Below are 25920 nucleotides of genomic sequence, written 5' to 3'. Positions count from 1 at the left end.
CCTAGTAGTAAGAACATTTAAGATCTACAGTTCTACTCTCTTAACAACTTCCAAGTATATAACACAGTACTGTTAATTCTTGTCACCATGCTGTAAATTAGGTGCCCGGAACTTATTCATCTCATAAGTGGAAGTTTGTTCCCTTCGACCAACATCCCCCCCGCCCCCCCATTTTCCCTAGTTCCTGGAAACCACCATTCTACTCTCTGCTATCATGAGTTCAGTTTTTTGGGGGTTTTTTGCTTGTTTTTTTTTTTGTTTTAAATTCTATATATCGTGAGATCATCTAGTATTTGACTTTATCTGACTTGTTTCACTTGGAATAATACCCCTCAAGTTTCATCCATGTTGTTGCAAGTGGCAGGATTTTCTACTTTTTTATGGCTGAATAATTCAGTGTGTGTGATTATCATTTGTTTATCCATCCATCTGTTGATGTGCATTTCAGTTATTTCCATGTCTTGGCTATTATAAATAAGGCTACAGTGAGCTTTGTGGTGCATATATCTCTTTGAGGCAGTGCTTTTATTTTCTTTAGATATATACTCAGAAGTAGGATTGCTAATCATAGAGTAGTTCTGTTTTAATTATTTGAGGCGATCCACACTGTTTTCCATAGTGGATGTATGACTTTGCATTTTTGCCAACAGTGTACAAAGGTTCTCCTTTTTGTACATCCTGGCCAAACCGTGTTACTTGTTGTCTTTTTGATAGTAGTCATCCTAACTGTTGTAAAGAGACATCTCATTGTGGTTTTAATTTGCATTTCCCTGATGATTAATGAGGAGAAGGCAATGGCACCCCACTCCAGTACTCTTGCCTGGAGAATCCCATGGACGGAGGAGCCTGGTAGGCTGCAGTCCATGAGGTCGCTAGGAGTCGGACACGACTGAGCGACTTCACTTTCACTTTTCACTTTCATGCATTGGAGAAGGAAATGGCAACCCACTCCAATGTTCTTGCCTTGAGAATCCCAGGGACAGGGGAGCCTGGTGGGCCGCCGTCTATGGGTCACACAGAGTCGGACACGACTGAAGCGACTTAGCAGTAGCAGCAGATGATTAATGTGCCTGCTGGCTATCTGTATGTATTCTTTGGAACAATGTCTCTTCAGGTCCTCTGCCCTTTTAAAATTGGATTAGTAGTCTTTTTGATATCAAGTTGTATGAATTTCTTACATATTTTAGACATTAGCCCATTTTCTGTTATATGGTTTACAAATATTTTCTCCCATTTCATAGATTTATCTCTTCATTTTTTGGTTGTGTCTTTTGCCATGCAGAAGCTTTTTAAGTAGTCCCACCTGTTTTTATTTGCTTTTGTTTCTTGTGCTTTTGGTGTCATCTCCAAAAAAGCATTGCCAAGAGCAATCAGGGAGTTTTCTCCTCTATACTTTCTTTTAAGGAGTATTATGGTTTCAGGTCTTACATTTAAATCTTTAATCCATTGTGAGTGAATTTTGATGTGTGGTTTAAGACAGAGGTCCAATTTCACTGTTTTGCATGGGCCAGTTTTTCTACTATCACTTGTTGACAAGACTATTCTTTTCACACTGAGTATTCTACACTTTCTAGTTGATCACATATGCACGCTTTTTTTGTTTGTTTGTTTTTTTCTGGGCTCTCAGTTCTGTTTCACTGGTCCATGTGTCTGTTTTTATGCTAGTACCATCTATTTGATTAGTTTTATAGTATAGTTTGAAATCAAGAAGTGTGATGCCTCCAGCTTTGACTCAAGATTGCTTTGGCCACTTGGGGTCTTTTTTTTTTTTTTTTTCTATTTCTGCGGGTGGCGGGTGGGTGGGGAATCCCATTCCCCTCCGCCACCCCCTCCCCCCCACCGAAATAGACAAACCTGAATTTTTCCATTTTCATTTTGGGAACTTTTCTAATTCCCAAAATGGAATTTTGATAGGGATTGCACTGAGTCTCTATATGGCTTTGGGTAATAGGGACATTTTAACAATATTAATTCTTCTGATTCGTGAACATGAGATATCTTTCCATTTATTTGTGTCTTCTCCAATTTCCTTCATCATTGTCTTATAGTTTTCAGTGTACAGATCTTTTACCTCCTTGGTTAAATGTGCCTATTTCATATTTTAAATTTGAAAACATAAGCTCAAGCACAATTACCAAGAGGCTCAGTGAAGGACAAAGAAATATGAAGCCCAACTATACATATTCATCATTTGCATCTGCTCATTGTTCCTGCTCAAAAGTAAATGTTTCCATTGTTTGTGAAAATGGAAAACACTTTCCTGAGCATTTTAATGAGATTAACTTGATTTCAGGATTTTAAAGTAGCATCCAAAAAAAAAAAAAAAACAATCCACATAGCTAAAATGATCCACTCATGATTATGGAAATTCTTTTTAGGAGATACTGATTAAGGAGGAAGCTAATTTAATATTAATTATTTTGCTATGCTCTTTTTCCATCAAATAGAAAAAGAGTATGAACCAGAGAAAATTGCTTGATAAAAGTTAGGCTTTCCAGGTGGCGCTAGTGGTAAAGAATCTGCCTGCCAATTCAAGAGACCTAAGAGACAAGAGTTCAATCCCTGGATTAGGAAGATTCCCTGGAGGAGGAGGAAATGGCAGCCCACTCTAATACTCTTGCCAGGAGAATCCCATGGACAGAGGAGCCTAGTGGGCTACAGTCCACAGCGTCACAAAGACTCAGGCATGACTGAGTAGCTGAGCACAATAAAATGTTTTAGCTTGGAAGAGTTAGAATTGATTCTGTATTATCAAAGTAGTAATTACCTTGGAAATAAGGTGCTTTTCACTGCTAATAGCTCATTTTAATAATTCAACAGTTTCCTGTTTGAGGCATTTTAAAAACAGCACTTCAGAAAAATGGTCATGTTTGTAAACTTTGTTACTGTTCTGAAAATATGATTGCCTTTTGACTCTAAGTAAGATTAAATTTATTGCTTGGTTTTTGGCTCTTCTCTAAAGTTATTTTCAGTTACTTTAATATCTGCCTTTTAGCTTCCTGATAATTTCCATTTTCATTATTTCCTTTCTCTCAGTCCTATTAGGGGGGAAAAAATGTTCAAGGCAAACATACTGGCTGGAGTTGGTATTGGGCTTGGCTGTACTGTGTTGTCTAGAAGCTGATTATCCCAGAAACACATTTGCTTCAACACTGAAAGTTTTACTGGCAGTACATTAAATCTAGCTTTCAATCTGCACCAAGTTCTACAGGATTGTCCAGTGTGGTGGTGTTTCAGCTGAGGTTCCAGTGACTGGAGTATTGTGCTGATGAGACAAATAGTTTAGTCTAATTGCAAACTCAAGTATAAAGTGTATGGCATTTCTGCCATTCCTGGGAACAGTAAGCATACTTAAGTGGAACTCTAACATTTCTTGAATGTGATTATTTTTAACTTGCCTTAGTTTTCCATCATGAACATTTAAAAGATGTTCAAGGAGCTCTGTAAATTAATACCATCCTATCAACTCATGAAACCTTGCTGAGGTCAATTAAAAAACTTAGAGTAAACATTAAAGATACAATGACCACACTATACTGCAGGATTTTTTTAGGATGCATTATTATGTCAGAGAAGGTATTATGGAATTGAATGGTTAAGGATAGGTATGCATTTTAGGTTCTGGTTAAAGTCTTTGCTTCACTTAACTTGGATTATATTATTGACCTAAGGTAACTGGTTCAAAATTTTTTTAGATATAGAATAATAAAGCCTAATAACAAATTATTAAAGAGAAAAACTATCCCTTTTGCAATGGGAACAGAAGCAAGGAAACATTTAAAATGTTTGGAAAATAGACATAGTAGAAAGTAAAATCCATGAGTAAACCAGCTTAAAATCGATTTGCTTCTATTATGGTTACAATTAGGATTGCATTTTTAAAATGTATAGACCTGTTTAAATTATGGTAATCTTTTGGTTGGAACACAGAGGACTCTTGCACTCAATTGTTTCCAGGGCAGCACAATCCTGCTACTGGAAAAGGGAAGGGGGAACCAATTAGAGTCCTTGGAAAAAGTGTTGGAGCAGGACAAATGAGGATGGTAGCCATGGGGAGGATAAATGGCCACCACACTGGTGTTACCCACTAGAATCTGTTCAGTGTTGCTGACTGGCTATTAAATAGCACCAGAAAGAAAAGACCATTTTCTCTAAGATTAGCCCACGGCCTAAATCATGTTAATGCCTTTATCAGGCCCACCTGGCTGATTTTTTGAGGTCCTTCTGATGGTTCATACTTAGGGGAATACTAGGAGATAGGACTGCATTAAATAGTTTTAGATATAAATTCTTCAAGCCTTAGTTTTTATTATTCATAAGATAGTTATAATCTTCCTACTCACTTCCAGAGGTGTTGTGAAAACCAACTAGCTTAATATATATTAAAAGGCTATGAAAATTGTCAAGTATTAGTAACTATAAGATGGCATGATGATGACATCATAATACATACCATACTCATTATCTCTCAGGCACAGTTTTAGATGTTATATTGTCTTACTCAAACCTTTGAACAACTCTGTGAAGTAGGTAATATTATTATCATCCTTATCCTATGGATAAAATTGAAAAAAACAAAGACTAAAGAATTTTTCCAAGGTCACAGTAGGGCATAGAGCCCAGAATCAGTCCTGTGCAACAGTGTCTCAGAACCCATAAACTTGTATAAGTCACTGCCCCCTGTTCATGGTATACTGTCCAGTGATGATGATGATGGTGACAACAAGGGCAACAGTGATGAAGCTGACTATTGATCACAATTATCTAATTTAGAAAATAGCCTGGGGCCAAAATATAGCTGAACACTTGATGTGAAAGTTGCTCAGTCATGTCCAACTCTTTGCACCCCATGGACTGTACCGTCCATGGAATTCTCCAGGCCAAAATACTGAAGTGGGTAGCTGTTCCCTTTTCCAGGGGATCTTCCCAAGCCAGGGATTGAACCCAGGGTCCCTGCATTGCAAGCAGATTCTTTACCAGGTGGGCCACCAGGGAATAAACTGAAACAAAACTGACTCTCTTGTAAATTCTAAAACTGATTTTTATCGCAAAAGGGGCTAATCTGGAGCTAAACCTCAGGTAAATTTCCTCTCCCTCTTTCCCTTATTCTGATGTGTAGACATACGCCCATTATAAAAACATGACATTCAGAAGGTTCTTAGACGTCAAGAAGTTCTGACCTTTCAGCAAATAGATGTATTACAAACTAGGCCCCCAGAACTCTACTTCACTAGAACTGACTTTGGGTCTTTGGACAAGGGATGAGTCAAGTTTCACTTCCACGTACTCATTCCTTTTTCTCTCTGGGAAAAAATGTTAATATTCTTGGGGGAGGTATAGTATTAAAAGTTTTGCACATTTATAAGTTAGCACAAATGAGATTTTCTCAGTCAACTTTTTAAAGTCACAGCTAAAAAGGGAACAGTCTCCTGTTACACAATATACGTGAGCCTTAAATGGGAGATAAAGTACTGGAGAAGCCCAATTTTAATCTTTGTCCAAAATGGAAGCCTTGGGTAAACAGAGGGCAACCGAAGGACATGGGAAATGGGGTCAGGGAAAACGTACTACTTAAAAGCGTGGATTGTGAAGGGGTTGGAGCAGGTGCCACTGAAGCAAACTTCACATTTTGGGAGCTTCATAAGCACTGACATCCTTTAATATTCATAGATGAAGACAGAACAGACTTTGGGTGCTTGTTCTGGCAAAACGGAAAACTCATGACAGACACAATTAAAAGAGCGGAGAGTCATATGACTTTTCAATATCTGATTAAAGAAGGAGAATTTTTTATAAAGTGTTTCTTTGGTTTTTTTCACATAGATATATATTTATAATTGGAATATAAATGCTTTACAATGTTGTATTAGTTTCTGATGTACAACATGAATCAGCTATATGTATACATACATTCCCTCCCACTTAAGTCTCTGACAAGCGACCCCCCCTCCCCACCCCGCAGCCATCCCATCCCTCTAGGTCATCACAGAGCCACAAGCTGAGTTCCCTGTTATACTCTTTGGATTACAAGAAGTTATATCCAGGAAAAGGGAAGAAAAAAAAGAGTGTTATTTAAGAACATAGCAGATCTGGAACTTGAATGGGAAGGGTGCAGGAAGCTAGAGCTGTTCCAGGGTGGCTCACCCCCTCAACAGCACCTGAGCTCTGTCTTCCATCTGCCTCCTCACACCTTCCCAAGGCCACATCATTGGTGTCTACTCTGGGCAGGCCCAGCTGGCTCAGCTTCTCTGAACTACCTCATTGTTACAATGTTTTCCTATTACACAATAAAAAGATAGGTGAAGCTCAGGGGCCATGTTGCCACACCAACTTCCTTTGTAAATTGCTGGACAATTTCGGGGTTGACTCTCCTTGGGTTGGTTGGGTGGGGCAAGAAAAGTAGAGGTGCTTGGTGAAAAACATGTTAACCAAAGGCCACCCCCCCGGGGTCCAAGAACAAATCATGAACCCATTAGAAAAAATGTAGCCAGATGAAGTATTGTGATTAAATAATGATGCTTTTGAACTGTGGTGTTGGAGAAGCCTCTTGAGGGTCCCTTGGACTGCAAGGACGTCCAACCAGTCCATCCTAAAGGAAATCAGTCCTGGGTGTTCATTGGAAGGACTGATGCTAAAGCTGAAACTCCAATACTTTGGCCACCTGATTCGAAGAACTGACTCATTGGAAAAGACCCTGATGCTGGGAGGGATTGGGGGCAGGAGGAGAAGGGGACCGACAGAGGATGAAATGGCTGGATGGCATCACCAATTCAATGGACATGAGTTTGAGTGAACTCCAAGAGTTGGTGATGGACAGGGAGGCTTGGCGTGCTGTGATTCATGCGATCGCCAAGAGTCGGACATGACTGAGCGACTGACCTGAACTGAATGTTTCTTGACATCCATCAACATTTGTGTTTTAATTAAGTAGATAAAATGTATTTGTGTATAACTAAATCCATAAGTTAACCTCAAAGCCTTTTAACTGTTTGTTTATTTATTTTTGGTTGTGCTGGGTCTTGGATGCTGCACTGGCTTTTCTCTATCTGCCGTGAGCGGGGGCTACTCTCTGGTTGCAGCAGGCTTCTCACTGTGGTGGCTTCTCTTGTTGTGGAGCATGGGCTCTAGGGCACGTGGGCTTCAGTGGTTGTGGCTCCTGAGCTCCAGAGCACAGGCTCAGTTGTTGTGGTGCATGGGCTTAGTTGCTTGACAGCATGTGAAATCTTCCCGGATCAGGGATTAAACCCATTTTCCTGCACTGGCATGTGGATTCTTCACTACTGTGCCACCAGGGAAGTCCCTAACCTCAAAATTTTAAAGGAAACCATTTACATATATAGTTAGAGAGTGAAACCACAAGAGGGAAAAGCATCAGATCTCATGTTTTAAGTGAATGATTGATTATCATTTTAGAGGGATAATAAACATAGATTATTTAGAATTACCTGGTGTTATGAACTGAATTGTATCTCTCCAAAATTCATATGTGGAAGCCCTATCTCCCAATCTGACTGTATTTAGAGATAAGGCTTATGAAGGTAATTAGATTTAATAAGGTCATAAGGAGGAAACCTTAACCCCTTAGGACTGATATCCCTAATTAGAAGAGGAAGAAGCACCAAGAATGCATATCCAAAGAGAAAGGGCCTTGTGAGGGCTAGAAGGGGGCCATCTACAAGTCACAGATTATGGTCTCACCAGAAGCCAACCCTGCCAAGCCCTTGATCTTGCACTTCCAACCTCCAGAAGTGGTAAGAAAAATAATGCTTGTGTTTAAGTCATCAGCCTGTGACATTTTGTTATGGAAACCCAAGTCAGCTAATACAACTGGGTTGATTTTTCACGGGTCTGAAGTTTATAACATTTGCCTAATAGAACTGTGGGCTTCCCAGATGGCTTAGTGGTAAAGAATCTGCCTGCCAATGTAGGAGACATGGATTCGATCCTGGGTCGGGAAGATCCCCTCCCTGGAGAAGGAAATAGCAACCTACTCATGTATTCTTGCCTAAAGATTCCCATGGACAGAGAAGCCTGGTGGGCTATAGTCCATGGGGTCACAAAAGAGACATGACTTGGAAACTAAGAAACAACAACACTAGAACTGTAGATCTACCAGATAAGACAGGTCCTATAACGTGAACACAGCTAAGTGATCTTGTGGGGCCACTTTTTGTAGTATTCATGCACAGCTTATTACAGAGGGTTGCATTAATATGCCCAAACATTATTACTGATTATACCTATCATTATTTTATATAGCAATAGAGTCTTTGCTTATCTATCAGTCTCTATGTCTTGCTGGGCCAATAGAAAAAGATCTATACTAAAGGAAAAACATAAATTGGTTTCCCTTTACATTTGGAAAGCCAAGGGATGCTGTTTCTTCTTGAAGATAAATTCATTCCATTACTGCTCATGCATTTTCAGAACAAAATGTCTAAATCTAATATCTGAGTCTTCTTACTAAGTCTTCCTATAGTCTCACTCCCAGGTTCCGCTGCTGCTGCTGCTGCTGCTAAGTCGCTTCAGTTGTGTCCAACTCTGTGCGACCCCATAGATGGCAGCCCACCAGGTTCCCCTGTCCCTGGGATTTTCCAGGCAAGAGTACTGGAGTGGGGTGCCATTGCCTTCTCTGCCCAGGTTCCACTAACCTAGGGTAAAATGTCATACTAATAGTAGTGTTAGTTACTAGTCATGTCTGACCCTTTGCGACCCCACTGATAGCCTGCCAGGGTGTTCTGACCATGGGATCTCCATGCAAGAACACTGGATTGGATTGCCATTCCCTTCTCCAGAGGATCTTCCCAACCCAGGGATCGAACCCAGATCTCCTGTGTTGCAGGCAGGTTCTTTACTGTCTGAGCTACAGGGAAGTTCTACTAAAGGTTATATTCAATTGTCTGCCTCAGTCCTTTCCAGGAATTTGAGGAAGCTTAATTTCACTTACCTCAAAATTCCCTTTCAATTATTGTTAATATTTTAAAATGATGCTAAATATTAATATTTTTAAATTTAAAAACAACTTTTATTTTTTAGAGATATATACTGAAATATTTATAGATGAAAGGATAACATGCTTGGCACTTGCTTCAAAATCCAGGGATGGGAGCTATAGATATAACAAGTTTAGTCATGAGTAGAAAATTTTTGAAGTTTTGTGATTGGTGCAGGAATGTAATATATAATTTACTAAAATCTTGTATAAATTTGAAAAATTTCATAACAAGTTAAATAGTTTTTCTGTGAAGAGCAAGAAACCCCAGGGATGTGATGTGTGTGCTCTGAAACGGGATTGCTGGCTCATCAAGGCCATCATGTATATTGCATGTCCAAGTTATGACCTGATCAATCCTCATCCCTATATTACTGGCTCCTATAATGCTAAGGTGAGGCTCTTCAGCTTCTCTCCAGCAATCACTTGACTGAAGCTATGATCTATTACCAGTGACAGGTCTTTCATAACACCTCACCTATCCTTAGATTTTATCTCACCCTTAGAAATACAGCTCTTTTTCTGTCCGTTCAGTTCAGTTCAGTTGCTCAGTCATGTCCAACTCTTTGCGACCCCGTGGACTGCAGTACGCCAGGCCTCCTACTCCATCACCAACTCCTGGAGCTTACTCAAACTCATGGCCATTGAGTCAGTGATGCTATCCAACCGTCTCATCCTCTGTCATCCCTTCTCCTCCTGCCTTCAATCTTTCCCAGCATCAGGGTCTTTTCCAATGAGTCAGTTCTTCAAATCAGGTGTCCAAAGTATTGGAGTTTCAGCTTTAGCATCAGTCCTTCCAATGAATATTCAGGACTGATCTCCTTTAGGATGGACTGGTTGGATCTCCTTGCAGTCCAAGGGACTCTCAAGAGTCTTCTCCAACACCACAGTTCAAAAGCATCAATTCTTCGGCGCTCAGCTTTCTTTATAGTCCGACTCTCACATCCATACATGACTGCTGGAAAAACCATAACCTTGACTAGACAGACCTTTGTTGGCAAAATAGTGTCTCTGCTTTTTAATGTGCTGTCTAGGTTTCTGTGTGTTAGGCTTTTCTTAGTTCATAAATGTCACCATTCTGTTGAGAGTCTAGGACAGAAGTATCAGTTCACTGACAGAACATCTTACTGTTCTCAAAATCATTTTTCTTTGTTAATTCTCTTAACTATCCCTGCCTTCTTTCCTCCCTTCTCCACTTCCAGTAAGTGTTAGACAAAGCTTGTGGTCATTGATTCTCTACAACCAGAGTGTACATCCATTCCCTCCAGTATTCTCTCTGGAGAGAAAGGTTGACCTTTATTGCTCAACTTCTTAGAGATAAGTCTTTATCTCTCACTCAGTATATGAGCCCTAATTCAAACAAAGCTCCTATTGGCTCCAGGTCATGCAGCTCTACAATTCATTTATAGCTGTCTGAATTCTTAGTGTCCACATGCACAAACACACACACAGCAATAGAAGACTTCTAAAACCTTTCTGACTATGACACTTGGCCAATCCAATTATATATCATCCATGGGATGAGTGACGTATTTGAAGAGACTGATATTCTGGGTAGCTAATGATTACACCTCCATAAAAAAATAGACTCCTGCCAACTGGACAGTTAGATCTGGATTCATTCTGGAATGGTTCTGGTGTCAAGCTTGTAAACATAGCCTACACGTTTTGGGGTTCTAGAATTTAAGAACGACCTTCTGTGTTTCTCTAAGAACATAATGTTCTTTGGAGACATAGGAAGTGTTGGTGATGGAGCAGACAGCCTCTGCTGAAAGCCCATATGTTCAGCACTGACACAGAGGCTGGCATGGCAAGAGTGGGCGGAGTGCACTGTCATACCAAGCTGGCATTCGTAATCTCAAAGAACAGGCTGTGACCTTGATGACAGAATTATGCTGCTTGCCTTTCTCCTCTCGAGCTTACACAGTATACTCTGAAAATGTCTACTTTGGTAAGGTTTATTCAGGAGACAAGACAGTCTCCTAGTAACAACTGAATTCTAGAATTGGAAATCAAAGTATCACCATATGCATTAGAATGATTAAATTTACTGAACATTCTTCCAAGGAGAACAGTTTGTTTCTGACTCATTCCTAGTACCTTTTTTTTTTCTTTGACTATTCATCCCTAAGAGAGGGGACCATTTAAGACTATTAATGACTAATGAAACTTTAATCATACTCTGATACACAGACTATTTAGCCATAAAGCAGCTTCTTAGGGGGTGGTGTACTGGAGTGGGAGAAACATAGTTTGGAACATTTTCCTGTGAAACAGCAATATTTCTGTCAAGGATACATTCAATTGGAAAAAGATTTCAGGAAAAACATGGCCTGGCTTTATGTGATAAACTCCCTGATAGATAGTTTCCTTCCTGAAAATAAAGGTCCTTGGTGAAACTAGCCCACGCCTTCCCATGGCAATAATCTTAGTTGGTATTTAAGAACACTTATAGGCAGATAGTTCTTCTTCATAGCTAAGCTCCCTTTCTTCCCTATTTCCTTTTTTCAGGCCTGGAGGAAATGGAACACTCTAGTCACATTTTCTTCATTCAAATAAATGAAGACAGTTCGTTTATATCCAAGATAAATAACTATAATTTCTTAAGTGTTGACTTAAAGGGCTTGTTTTCTCATTCTTTGGTTTTACTTTTTTCTTGGACCCTTAATCTGTTTTTATGTGTAAGTTTCTGAGACCCCCAAATAGACAAACACATAGTATTCTAAGTCCTGAATACTTTCTAAAGAGGTGAATCATTTCTCCCTCCTGTTGTATTATTTTTAAATAATGCATTGAAATTTATAGTCAGCATCTTGATGCTTGATTTTCTGCTATAGTCCTGGGAAGACAATAGCATACGTTGCATAAAATTTCTCAGTACTTGCATATTCATATTTTAAAATTCTGATTTGCCTGCTGATTTTAATCTGTCAATTCAAAGGATGATTATTTTCTTTTTGAGAATATAATGTATTGTTTGGGTAAAAATCAAGCTCATTTTCCTAAACATTAGTATTAAACCTGGGAATTAAAATGTAGGCATCTTATTACCATCTCTTTAAACTCATTTCAGACTATGGATTTTGTTGACCATACCACTATGAAAAGATAAATTCAAAACCCCAAAATCTCCCCTTCATGAGAAAGATGAGCCATCAGGTTTTTCACTGTGATATTATTTTATTTCAAGCAATGTGATTTGCTAGGGGAATGTTTAAGTGATGCTGTAATTGAATAAATAAAACCCAACCCAAACATAACTTTGTGAAGTTACAGATTCTGTATTTATATTCTCATGATGTATCATACTGCCAAGCTGTACATCCAGATTTTTGTCCATGGACTTCTTCCACTCAACACAGCTGCTTTGGTGCCCCTTTCAAATTTACTTTGAAAACTCTCCATCATAGTTACCTTTTTTCATTCTTATCTTTTAGTACTTAAATGTTCTTTAGTCCAAGATAGTCATTTTTTAAAATTGTTCCCAGAAACTGAAGGTTCTTTACGACTTTACTTTAGATTTTAGTTAGCATTTTGATCTTGTCTGTGAAACCTTGATCAGAGATCAGCATAGAAAATAAGCAAAAATGAGCTTTTCTTTATTGAAGACAGGATGTTAGTTCAGATACTTGTTTGCAACATTCACTTAAGAACACTAAGTGAATTACCTCTCCTTTATTCCAGGGAATACAAATATGAACTGCAGATATGCTTATATATGTACCAGAATTCTCTGTTATTGGCCTTTTGGAAATACCAGTGAAATAAGAAGTACAGACTAGTAATACATGCTAATTTGGTATTTATCTTTCTGATATCACAATCTAGAGGCCTAACAACGTTTCTCCAGGCTGATTCAGAGTACTGGGACCAGTGCTATGGGAAGTCATCAGTGGAGATGCAGAATACACAAGCTCACCACTGGTAGTGACAGAGTGCATGTTAGTATGGCACCCCACTCACCACAAGTCCATTCACATCCATTCTATCTTCTGATCCTCATAACATTCCCATGAGCAGGTAGGGTGATTCCCGGGTAAACAGGTCAGAGAGATTAGGGACTCTTATGAGTTCACGCAGTGACTCAAGCACTGTCCAGTGCCCTTCCAGTTAGACTTTAGCCTCTCAAAAGAGGCTTGTTTTTAATTTTTTTTTTAAATTGAAGTATAGTTGATTTACAATTTTGTGTTAATTTTAGATCTACAGCACAGAAACACACACACACACATGTATGTATACTGTCCATGGAATTCTCCAGTCAAGAATACTGGAGTGGGTAACCATTCCCTTCTCTAGGGGATCTTCCCGACCCAGGGGTCAAACCCAGGTCTCTTGCATTGCAAGCAGATTCTATACCATCTGAGCCATCAGGGACACCCGTATGTATGTATACACTATACACACACACACACACACACACACAGAAATTATGTCACTAAGTGATAAAAATGACTTGTCGGAAGACCAAAGAGAAGACCAGAGACATATTAGGATAGGTTTATGCCAGTAGGGACTATTGTCCATGTAAGACTAAGCTACACTAAGGAAACCAATTTATGAGAATTCAGAATTCCATCAAGCTCAAAAGTCTTCACTATCAGCTATTTACATGTAATTCAAGCCAAAAAAAATACTATAGTAATCTGCATGGATGTTTAGTTGATATTAGAGTTAGTTGATGTTTATAACCTCAATGGTGATAGACTGTGTAGCAGTCCCATTTATACCCTTTTCAAAGAGATCAGGGCTGGTGATAAGATTCCAGATGGTGTTCTAACCAAGCTCTCTGGTTGTTAATACCCTCTAGTACCGCTAAGAAGACAATTCCTAACATTGCGTAGTTCCTTCAGTGATCATGGAGAACAGCTGTCCTGATGTTCCCAGATGTTGGCTAAAATCATTGGTTCAAATAATCCATGTTAACATGGATGTTAATTGACTTCCATGGAATTGTCTCACAACCATGTGAAGATTTAAGTCTCAGTATCAAAGTGTTTAGGAGAATCCAGGCTACATTGTAAATATGTTTCTGTTAAAATAATGAGTAAATAACTCTTGATTACTTTTAAACAGAATTTTGGCTCATTACAGCAACAGGCTTGAAAATTAAAATTAAAACCCATAATTGAATTATTAATTAAGATTTGTGATCTTAAGAGGAAATTTTATTTTACATACTGTTTGGAAACTTAAAAAATACCAAGTTCCACAATGTTTTCAATTTAGTTAGATTTATAAAAAATTTATTATTCAAGAGAATTTTATTTACTTCAGAGAACAAAGTGCCTGAAAAGGAAATGAAATATAAAATGCAGTTAAAATTTTTGAACTAAGTTTTTCAGTGGGAACCCTTTCAAAGTGTTCTTTATTAAATTTGCTAGACATAGAGTAATAACACTTGGCTAAACTTAAAAGCTTAAGAAATAACTATTTTTTAATCTAAAACTTTAGTATTTTTTAAACAAAAGTAAACCTCTGGGTGTTTTTCTGCTCAGCACAAAAATCACTCTCAAGGGTACCATTAACCTCTTTAACACTGCATTGTACTATGTGAAATCCATTTATTTTAGTATTTTCCTTAATTTTTTCTTCAAATATTTCCAGTATGTTTATCCTAATTCCCTAAGAAAAATCTGGAGAATACTTTGGTGCCTAATAAACATGCAAAATTTCACCATACAAAAAAGAAATATTGAAACCTGTCACCAAAATGATAGCTCCCTTGAAAACATCACTGTAAATCAGGGAAGTCTGGTTCAACTCAAACACCACCAAGGGATCCATAAGGAACGACTGACTTGCTGCATCCCTCAAATCAATTGCTATAGACTCACCCAGCCCTTTCACACAGTCCACACAGATGTACACATATCTCTCAAAGAGCTGGCCACCCAAATTGAGATCTCAGAATCTCATCTAATTTTAGTCTAGCTTACATATCCAGGATTTTGTTTGTGAAAACAAAACTTGAGAAAGCCCAATAATTGTGAAAGAGTTATGTTTCAGGATTTTTTTTTTTTTTTAAGATTTTCAAATTCCTTGTTCCATTTTAATTATGAAAAAAAAAATCTTTCATGGAAGGGGAACATGTGGTCTACAGTTTTAGCCTTTGGCCACAATTGCAGTTTCTGAGAAAGCTTTTGATCTATGAGCTTGTATTGAGTGTCAGTTATATGAGTAAAGAAGTTGGAAAGAGCTTCTCCTTTCTGGGATGAACAAGGGATCTCTGCCTCTGTATCTACCCTATCAGTGTGGTATGTATATGTGTATAGGTGTGCATGAAAATGTGCTATTTTGAGGGTAAGAGAGACTAGCCTTGAGAGCTTTCAAATGGAAAGTAGACTTCACTAGACTGTGTCATCACCGCTTAATTATCTCCTAGTCTTCAAGGAGCTTTCCTGAGACAAAAATAGATGCTAATACTCTAGTCTCCTCTTGACACTCATGAAACTAGATACAAATCACTAGGACCTTCACTAATACTGTGAAAAATCTGAACTCCTCCATGATTGTGTCAAAGCAAGGAGTACAGGAACCTCAGGAATGCCGTCTCTTCCTCATTCTCTTCTTCAACATCTCCTGAATGTGCATATAATTGGCTAAACCAAAAATGCAGATCCTGACTCCAGTGTGCTATGGTGTTTTTCCGGCTGGGTATGGTCATATCTGGTCTTTACGCCTGGAGATGGTGACCACTGCCTCTAAAAGGTGTGACTCTCTACAGGTGCTATGTACACAGCCCAAGCTTACCTTTTTCTCCCAAGTTCAGAATCAAAAAAGGGGGGTGAATAACAATGGAACGGATGGAAATTGAGGACAATGCTTTTTTAGGTTCTATGAGCTAAGTGTAAATCACACTATTTCTGCCATCTTTACTCTCTGAGAAGTCTGTAAAATGAAGAGCTATAACATGCTGACAGTAGAAGCCAAGGTTTTCACCTCAGACAGGTCCCTGGAGCTTACCCTATTTACTGTGAAGGACCATTCTCTTGTCCTCCGCTTTCCTTCCTAGTTTTGTCTGCCACACTGTCCACCTACATGATGATCAGAAAGCTCGAATTTACTGTAGAAGTAAGAAAGCTATTGAAGTTACCATGAGCAAGATGTGGTTATACCCCTTAGTTGAAGAACTGAAATGAGTTCATGCACTTTATTTTTATACCAATGAGGTAAGATACATATTTTACATCTTGATGTTGTTTTTTAGTCACAAAGTCGTGCCTGAGTCTTGTGACCCATGGACTATAGTCCACCAGGCTCCTTTGTCCGTCGGATTTCCCAGGCAAGAATACTAGAGTGAGTTGTCATTTCCTTCTCCAGGGGATCTTCCCAACCCAGTGGGCTGAACCTGCATCTCCTGTACTGTGGGCAGAATTTTTACTTTTTTTTTTTTTTAACCACTGAAACACCAGGAAAGCCCTTTTACATCTTCACTTCAGTTCAATTGAGTTCAGTCTCTCAGACGTGTCCGACTCTTTGCGACCCCATGAATCGCAGCACGCCAGGCCTCCCTGTCCATCATCAACACCCGGAGTTCACTCAGACTCACGTCCATCAAGTCAGTGATGCCATCCAGCCATCTCATCCTCTGTCGTCCCCTTCTCCTCCTGCCCCCAGTCCTTCCCAGCATCAGAGTCTTTTCCAATGAGTCAACTCTTCGCATGAGGTGGCCAAACATCTTACTATGTGACGAATGTAAGTTTGAATATACTTATTTTCTTATTTGAGTTACCATTTAAAGTGTGAAAATGTCAGTCATTCAGTCATGTCTGACTCTTTGTGACCCCATGGACTGTAGCCTGCCAGGATCCTCTGTCCATGAAATTCTCCAGGCCAAGAATACTGGAGTGGGGTGCCATTCCCATCTCCAGCAGAGTCTTTCTGACCCAGGGATAAAACCTGGGTCTCCCACATTAAAAGCAGATTCATAATTAAAAGTTGAATGATATAAACCTACAATTAAATAAGTTATATTAACGATAAGGGCGATCAGTACTAAAAGCTTGTCCCTTTCTAATTGTTTTACTACATTTTACCAGTATCTATGTTTTTGAGGTTATTCATGCTTATGCTATCTATGTGGAGTAAATATAATGGTGTATTACAGCACATTGATCCCAGTTCCATGTTCATTGACATCAGCTTGATATCAGCTATGTCAACAGTATTTACCCTGAATGAAAAAGTGAAAGAAAGAAATTGAAAGTCACTTAGTCGTGTCCAACTCTTTACCACCCCGTGGACTTTACAGTCCATAGAATTCTCCAGGCCAGAATACTGGGGTGGGTAGCCTTTCCCTTCTCTAGAGGATCTTCCCAACCCAGGGATCAAATCTATGTCTCCCACATTGTGAGCAGATTCTTTACCAGCTGAACCACAAGGGAAGCCCAAGAATATTGGAATGGGAAGCCTATCCCTTCTCCAGCAGATCTTCCCAACCCAGGAATCAAACCAGGGTCTCCTGCATTGCAGGCAGATTCTTTACCAACTGAGGTATCAGGGAAGCTTTACCCTGAAGGAAACTGGAAAATGCAACAAATTAGACATTTTTCCCTCCTGAGAGTCAGTGGTTCAATATGTCCTGGCATAGTGCAGGAAGGATATTCCTGAGAACCAGTGAAGACGCACATCCTCTGCTCACAGAATTTCTAACTAAATCAGGCTACATTTGGTTCTTTGGGTTCTGAAATGGCAACCTTATTCAGGAGAAAGTTTCCAGTCTTTGAAAAAGTGGTATTTCAAAAATATGGCATAGAGGTTACCCCCAGGTTCTGATTCAGTGGGTTGGTGAGGGCTGCACAGTATGAGCACAAGGTCCTATGTGTCATTGGGAAATGAGATCACATTTGCAAGCAAACACCCATCAGAGGATGTCTCAGTCACCCTCTGCTTCATTTTGATAGAAAAGAAAGTAGATGAAAAAATTATTACCACTTCAAATAAGTCATCGACTTTCTAAATAAAGACTGGGATAATTAGACCTGAAAATACCTGTAGTTTTAAAATGAGAAGAACAATAGGACTCTGTTTCTGCCTTGCAGTGGCTGCATTATAAAAACCCAACAGTTATCTGCTTTCAATTGTTATCCCTCATGAAAGAGGAGATAAAGAAGATGAAGAGGGAAAAACAGGAGGGGCAAAGAGAATCACTTTCAGAAAGTCAGTAATAGTTAAGAGCAAAGACATCAAAGTCTGCTGTTAAGTCATAATTATGATGTTTAGGTGATGAATAAAAAGAATTATGGATGGTTCCCAGTTAAATATATTCTTAGAGCTATTTACATAATTCAAGGCATCCACCAGAACAGTAATAAAACACATACAATGTAATCAGTCAGTTCAGTTCAGTTGCTCAGTCGTGTCTGACTGTTTGCGACCCCATGGACGGCAGCACGCCAAGCCTCCCTGCCCATCACCAACTCCCAGAGTTCACACAAACTCATGTCCATCAAGTTGGTGATGCCATCCAACCATCTCATCCTCTATTGTCCCCTTCTCCTCCTGCCTTCAGCCTTTCCCAGAATCAGGGTCTTTTCCCAGGAGTTGGTTCTTCCCATCAGATGGCCAAAGTATTGGATTTTCATCTTTAGCATCAGTCCTTCCAATTAATATTCAGGACTGATTTCCTTTAGGATGGACTGGTTGGATCTCCTTGCAGTCCAAGGGACCCTGCTTGGGGCTGGTGCACTGGGACGACCCAGAGGGATGGTATGGGGAGGGAGGAGGGAGGAGGGTTCAGAATGGGGAACACATGTATACCTGTGGCAGATTCATTTTGATATATGGCAAAACCAATACAATATTGTAAAGTTAAATTAAATAAAATTTTTTAAAAAAGAAAAAAAAAAAAAAAAAGAATCTTCTCCAACATCACAGTTCAAAAGCATCTATTCTTCAGCACTCAGCTTTCTTTATAGTCCAACTCTCACACCCATAAATGACTACTGGAAAAAACCATAGCTTTGACTAGACAGATATTTGTTGGCAAAGTAATACCTCTGCTTTTTAATATGCCGTCTAGGTTGGTCGTAACTTTCTTCCAAGGAGCAAGTGTCTTTTCATTTCATGGCTGCAGTCACCATCCACAGTGATTTGGAACCCCCAAATACAAAGTCTGTCACTGTTTCCACTGTCTCCCTAACTATTTGCCATGAAGTGATGGGACCAGCTGTAAAGAACAATTATATTCTAGATAATGAAATGTTATTCCTCTAGCACGAAATATTAAACACATCACTATACTCTAATAACATTTTTTTAAAGATAAATGAAAACAGTTAGACTCAAATATAAAATGTCTGAGAGTATATACGGTATTTGTTAGGTTTTACGCTGATCAAATCAAGTAACTTCTTCTCACCTTCATATTGTGAAAAAGTCCATTATAATGCAAAAGAGACCCTTCTTCATGTGAGATGTGTTGGATAATGGAACCAGCTAGTGATCCTTGATGATAAGTGGCCAACTTTATAGAGTACTGAGCACAGTGATTTCTGAAGGTTAGGGAACACAGTAAAAGTGGCCCCATACTGTGTGCCAGATTGTATTACTGGAGTTGTGTATGGCTCTCCAAACAACACAGCTGTGCTGTCCATATCGTCCTGCCTATACCTTTAATAGGAATGCCACTCTATACAGTGAGAGATGCTTTTCAGGGTGTTGCCAGCTTTCATGGAATTTTCCAACCTGCGTTTATTCCAATGAGTGACTGGTAGCAGCAGGCCAGGTTGTGACTCTAGAATAAGTGAAACCTGGGCCAAAATGGCCTCGTCACTGCTCTTACTTTTCTATTGTCTTAAAAACTGCTAACCAACTACCGACCAAAGGTATTTCCATGCTCACGTAGAATACAAAACGTGCAGTTTTGTTGTGCTGTGCTGCTGATAGCGCAGTGATCTTCATCAGTATATCCGTGCAGTCACAGAAGTCTGCTCAGCTTCAGGACTAATATACTTTTTGGTTAAATATTGAAAGATACTGATGAGGTTACAAGATAAATTTTATTCTCATGAAAATCTGTTGTATTTCTTCCAACTATCTTTTCATTTACTCATAAATTTACGTTCAACATTCTTGCTTTCTGGTTTGGCCTACCAGCTCTGCTATGAATTATTTGTGGATTTACTAGCTGGAGCCACCCTGACTCGAAAGATGAGTTAGATGGATTTTCATTCTGTTCCACTATTGAGCCTCTCAGCATCACGGGTGCCGAGTTCTTGCTTCCACTGAGATAATACATTTTATAAAGTATCTCACTATAGTACCCTAGTCTTTTGTTAGGGCACACACACACACACACACTCTTGCACATGTGCACAAACATTCACAAGCACAACAAAGGAGATGTGGCAGACTTGACTGAAAGTTTGGGAGAAAACTGCAGTGACTGATGTTCAGACCCACATACCAAAGTAACCGAAAACAGAATCTTCCTGTCTTCAGAAATCCTTCAGCTTTATCCCACGTTATTTGTGTATTCTCGCTCTTTTAACGCTCATGTCGTTTTCTTCTCTGTTTCTTTTTACTTCCAAATCCTGGTTATTTATAACACAGCAGTGTTTAGGTCTCCCCAACTGGTTTCCTAATGACCCGACTTTTGTCCCTAATACCTTATTAAGGTGTCCCCTTCTAAAAAACACCCCGTTGCCTCGTTAAGAGAATGTGTAGCTCTAGCTGTCATCTTAATAACTTTTAACTCTGCCACATAAACCTGAGTCAGTCATGCAGTCAATAAATAGCTGACTAAACACCCAAGTTGTGTGAAGGGTTACATAAATGATCTTCACTTCTGTGTGAAGTGAATACCTGTTCTCAAGTATAGAAATACCACAGCCAGTACTTCCATCCCCCAAAATGCTCATAAAGGTCCCCAGATATTTAGTGTTATGCAGGAGAAGGCAATGGCAACCCACTCCAGTACTTTTGCCTGGAAAATCCCATGGACAGAGGAGCCCGGTAGGCTGCAGTCCATGAGGTCACTAAGAGTCAGACACGACTGAATGACTTCACTTTCACTTTTCACTTTCATGCATTGGAGAAGGAAATGGCAACCCACTCCAGTGTTCCTGCCTGGAGAATCCCAGGGACGGGCGAGCCTGATGAGCTGCCGTGTACGGGGTCGCACAGAGCTGGACACGACTGAAGCAACTTAGCAGTAGCAGCAGCAGTAGGAGAAGGCAATGGCAACCCACTCCAGTACTTTTGCCTGGAAAATCCCATGGACGGAGGAGCCTGGTGGGCTGCAGTCCATGAGGTCGCTAAGAGTCGGACACGATTGAGTGACTTCACTTTTACTTTTCACTTTCACGCATTGGAGAAGGAAATGGCAACCCACTCCAGTGTCCTTCCCTGGAGAATCCCAGGGACAGAGGAGCATAGTGGGCTGCCGTCTATGGGGTCACACAGAGTCGAATACAACTGAAGCGACTCAGCAGCAGCAGCAGCATTGTTGGTACCACATGGGACCTTTAACACTCTCTCTTACAACCTTCCTTTCCTTCTTGGGAATATCTTAAATAGAGGAAAAATAATAACTAGAGTTACTTTGGGAAGTTCATTTAACAAAACATTGCAAATGCCATGTACAATATATGGACTTCAAAGTTAAGCATATTTAATACCAGCAGTTGGATTCTCACTCTGACTTTGACTTGGCTCTGTGTCCACTAACAAATTGCCTGAGCCTCGATAACTCTAAAATTAATGATCAAGTCCCCACTTCAAAAAATTATATTGAAAATTAAAAATAAAAACTTTCAGTAAATTTCTTAACACCATTCCAGGAATGCAGTGTTTAATAAATATTAGTTATTATTATTTATTAACTTTATTGAAATATCAAGCATGATGTGGATCAACATGTAGAGGCAGAGAGAACTCCTCTGAGCCTTCGTTGTGCAAAAGCAATTGTTCTGTCCCCGTGGCATGGATGCTCTAGTCTTTCTATGTGGACATGGAAGGTGGAGCGGTCACTTTGCTTCTCTGTGTTGTGTGGCAGCTCCTCACACTGGATCTCAGAAGCAGCCAAGGATGACTTTTCGCTCCCACCTTGGTCAAACCATCACTCTCCTTTGGAGTGTGCCTCCAGTGAAGATCAGGGCTCCCCGAGTGGACAGAAGAGTCTGGTGGGTTACAGTCCATAGGGTTACAAAGAGTGGGACATGCGTGAGTGACCAACACACTTCCACTGAGGACCAGCACTGTCTTTCCTCCCTAGTTACCTCAGAGGCGGGGGTGAGGGGATATCGGTCTCTTCAGTTTCTATCCTGGCTGCCTAGTTATTATAATAGATGCTAAATATTATTTTCTATTTCTCCCACCATTATTACTGACCCCATTTTTAACCACAGTCTGCTGTCAGTTTCACACATAGTACAGCTGAAAAGTCTCTGGCCACAGAATTTCAGTTGTCTTTATCATCATGAGAGCCCCCAACACAGCAGGCTCTCTATTTCATATCTGCTCAGCAAAAGAGGGTAATGTCTGCCGTGATTTGTCTGCTGTCTCCCCTCCCAGGGACTGTCCTTCACTGGGCCGACACCAGCCCATCTTCACTTGCACCACCGTCCCGGCCTGCTGCTCCTGGCCAGCGCCAGGGAGCTCAGTTTGGTCCTCTCCTCCTCACAGCTCTTTTTATTCCCTGCAGAGCACTGCTGGAGTCCAGCCCTTCAAAGTCTTACTCAGATACAAGCGTTAACCGCTGTTCATCTTTGAAACATTACTATATTTATTAGTCTTTTATTTACAATCTCAACACTTGCTATATTAAAGAAATAGTTCTTGAAAACTCGTAATTGTTTAAAAGGGAAAAGTAATCTCTTAAAAATGACTACTCTCTCCTCTGAGCCCTGGTTATCCTTTTAACTGCTTCCTCACTTCACCTCGAACATGACTGAGCAACTAACACACACACACACACACACAAGGATACATACATCAGATCAGATCAGATCAGTCGCTCAGTTGTGTCCTACTCTTTGTGACCCCATGAATCGCAGCACGCCAGGCCTCCCTGTCCATCACCGACTCCCGGAGTTCACTCAGACTCACGTCCATCGAGTCAGTGATGCCATCCAGCCATCTCATCCTCTGTCGTCCCCTTCTCCTCTTGCCCCCAATCCCTCCCAGCATCAGAGTCTTTTCCAACGAGTCAACTCTTCGCATGAGGTGGCCAAAGTACTGGAGTTTCAGCTTTAGCATCATTCCTTCCAAAGAAATCCCAGGGCTGATCTCCTTCAGAATGGATACATACATACGTCTAACAAATATTTCTTCCCTTAAAACTTTTTTCTATTTTTAAAAGTTATTTTATGTTTTTGTTTTTTAAATTTTTATCTAATGTTCCTGTAACAATAGTAAAGTTGTATCATTATTAATTATATAATGGGTCAGCTTGATATGATACCTCAGGATCCAGCTTAATTATATATATACATATGCTTTTTCTTCAATTTTTATATATGATTATACATAATATATGTTTTTAAATGTATTTGTTGTTGTTTAGTACCTAAGTTGTGTCTGACTCTTTGTGACCTCGTGGACTATGGCTCACTAGGCTTCTCTGTTCATGGGATCTTCCAGGCAAGAATACCAGAGTGGGTTGCCACTTCCTACTCCTAGGGATCTTCCTGACCTAAGGACAGAATTCACATCTTTTACATTGGCAAGCACTGGCAGCCGCATTCTTTACTACTGAAGTATGCTTATATATATTTTTTATATTAGGATTTTATATAAGTATATTAAGTATCCTTAGTGCATAAGGTTATTCAAGGAATAATGATGCTAAAGGCCATCAGCTGCATGTGTAAGGTAATGAAGGTTTTTTTGTTTTGTTTTGTTTATTAAGGGGAAAAGAGACCAAATTTGTGTTAGAATAAAATATCAAGTTGATCCATAACATCCAAGACCAGAGAGAAGAATAAAAGTTGAATGTGTAGAATGTTAGGAAAGTATATAAAATACTGCCAACAAAGACCTCTCCACACTACTTTGGAAAGAAAGAAAGAAACCTGATTTATTGTTAAGTATAACAGAGTACATAGCCCTTAAGAGATGATCAAGGCACTATAAAATTTCACACAATTTATACAACAGAGCAGATTCAGAGTTCACTGGGAACTGAAGAAAGTAATCACTTTATCTGTGTCCTTCTGAAAGAATAATATAACTTATCTCCTCAAAAGACAGGGGTTACATCATGAGATTAACTCCTAGGCTAATTCTGGAGCTGTCTGTTTACATCTGCAGGGATTATGAAGCCCTCGACCTTGGAGAAATTTCTTCATTGTAAAACTGGACCCTGGACCTATCTGGCTCCTGGAGAAATTTACTTACCTTTCAAAGACCCACTATGTCATCAAGGAGATCTTTTAAGAGAGGAGGAGGAGGTAAGAAGGGAAGAGGAGGCAGCTGCCACTTCTGCCTGTGTTTATGCAGAGTTTGCAAATCATCACTTTAACACATAAGGCTGTGGAAAGGTGTGGTTAGCCTCAGCACTTCTCTTCAATCTGACTCTGTTTTGATGGGCTCTTCCATTAAATCATGTTTTAAGAAGCTTGTGAATCATTTACTGTCAAACAATATTTTGATTTAAAATAGATTAGGTTTTCTTCTTGTTAAAATGAGAAGTATTTAGTCTTTTCTTATTAAGGGATGGCAGAGCCATACTTGAATACTGTGTAATCAGCCCATATTATAGAGATGACCGGATAAGGCAATGGCACCCCACTTCAGTACTTTTGCCTAGAAAATCCCATGGACGGAGGAGCCTGGTAGGCTGCAGTCCATGGGGTCGCTAAGAGTTGGACACGACTGAGTGACTTCACTTTCACTTTTCACTTTCATGCATTGGAGAAGGAAATGGCAACCCACTCCAGTGTTCTTGCCTGGAGAATCCCAAGGACGGGAGGCCTCGTGGGCTGCCGTCTATGGGGTCGCACAGAGTCGGACACGACTGAAGCGACACAGCAGCAGCAGCAGCATAGAGATGATGATTCTCAAGAGACAGTTTTTACTTTTCTGCTGGCCTTACCATCCTAATTATTAAAAAGATAAATAACTGAAGCTTATAAATTCTGAAAGAATCATTTATGATTGTGTTACTTTTTCCATGTGTATTTTAAAATACCATCCTGTCATTTTAACAGGTCATTAAGCTACAACCATTTGTTGTTATCAGGTACCCATCCTTCTACTGTAACCAAGTAACCAAATATCCCTTCAAAATTGTTTTGATTTTGCTTTCCTAAATCAGATCCTAAGTTTGGAAAAGTTAAATTCTCAAGTATTTTTTGAAATTAAAATTGCGTTTGTTATTTCTCCACCCTGTCTTTGATTTTCCAGGCCCTGGAAAATTATAAGACATTGTCGTTTCACTTATAAAAAGAAAGATGAGAATAATTATTAATTTGGGAGGCTCAATATTTATTAATTAGCTCAACACTATTGTAAGAACCAGACGGTGAGAGCTATAAATCAAAAGAGAAGTTTGGCCTTCCGTGTCATTGATTTTGTAGATAACATATTGCTAATATAAATGTTCAAAAGATCGACACCCTGCAGAATTGAATTGGAGGCCCTCGGTACCCTATCACTGTCTGTTTCATTGGTTAGGTCCCAATCAGAAAGCTGTGCTTTGCAGCCAAGTCGAGAATTTTATTTTCTTCCATTTTGTTATTATTAGTTACTACAATAGACTACAATTAGTTACTACAATTAACTGTTACTCTTTAGCCTTATCACAAGTGGTTTCTGCTTTTTCACTGATGCTTGTCTGAAGGGTCTGCTATAAGTTTCAAGCTAGAATTTGTTTTTCGGCCAAATAGAGAGCCCTCTCAGAGCCCTGTGAAAAGGACTCTACCTGATATTCCTAACTATTGGTATTTCTATAAAAAATGTGGGTATAGACTTAAAGCTGATAGCTG

General features: G+C 39.6%; 1 long non-coding RNA gene across 2 annotated transcripts in view; it reads left to right on the top strand.

Annotated features, from left to right (window-relative positions):
• Nucleotides 1-25920, top strand: part of LOC113879088 — a 209220-nt gene that overhangs the window by 50088 nt on the left and 133212 nt on the right. For both annotated transcript variants that reach the window (XR_003507194.1, XR_003507193.1), the window contains exon 3: nt 24245-24384. This is a non-coding gene — a long non-coding RNA (uncharacterized LOC113879088). The remainder of the gene's footprint in view (nt 1-24244; nt 24385-25920) is intronic.

The sequence above is a fragment of the Bos indicus x Bos taurus genome, chromosome 20 (genome assembly GCF_003369695.1).
Source record: "Bos indicus x Bos taurus breed Angus x Brahman F1 hybrid chromosome 20, Bos_hybrid_MaternalHap_v2.0, whole genome shotgun sequence".
Lineage (NCBI taxonomy): Eukaryota > Metazoa > Chordata > Mammalia > Artiodactyla > Bovidae > Bos > Bos indicus x Bos taurus.
This window is presented reverse-complemented; position numbering and strand designations above follow the sequence as displayed.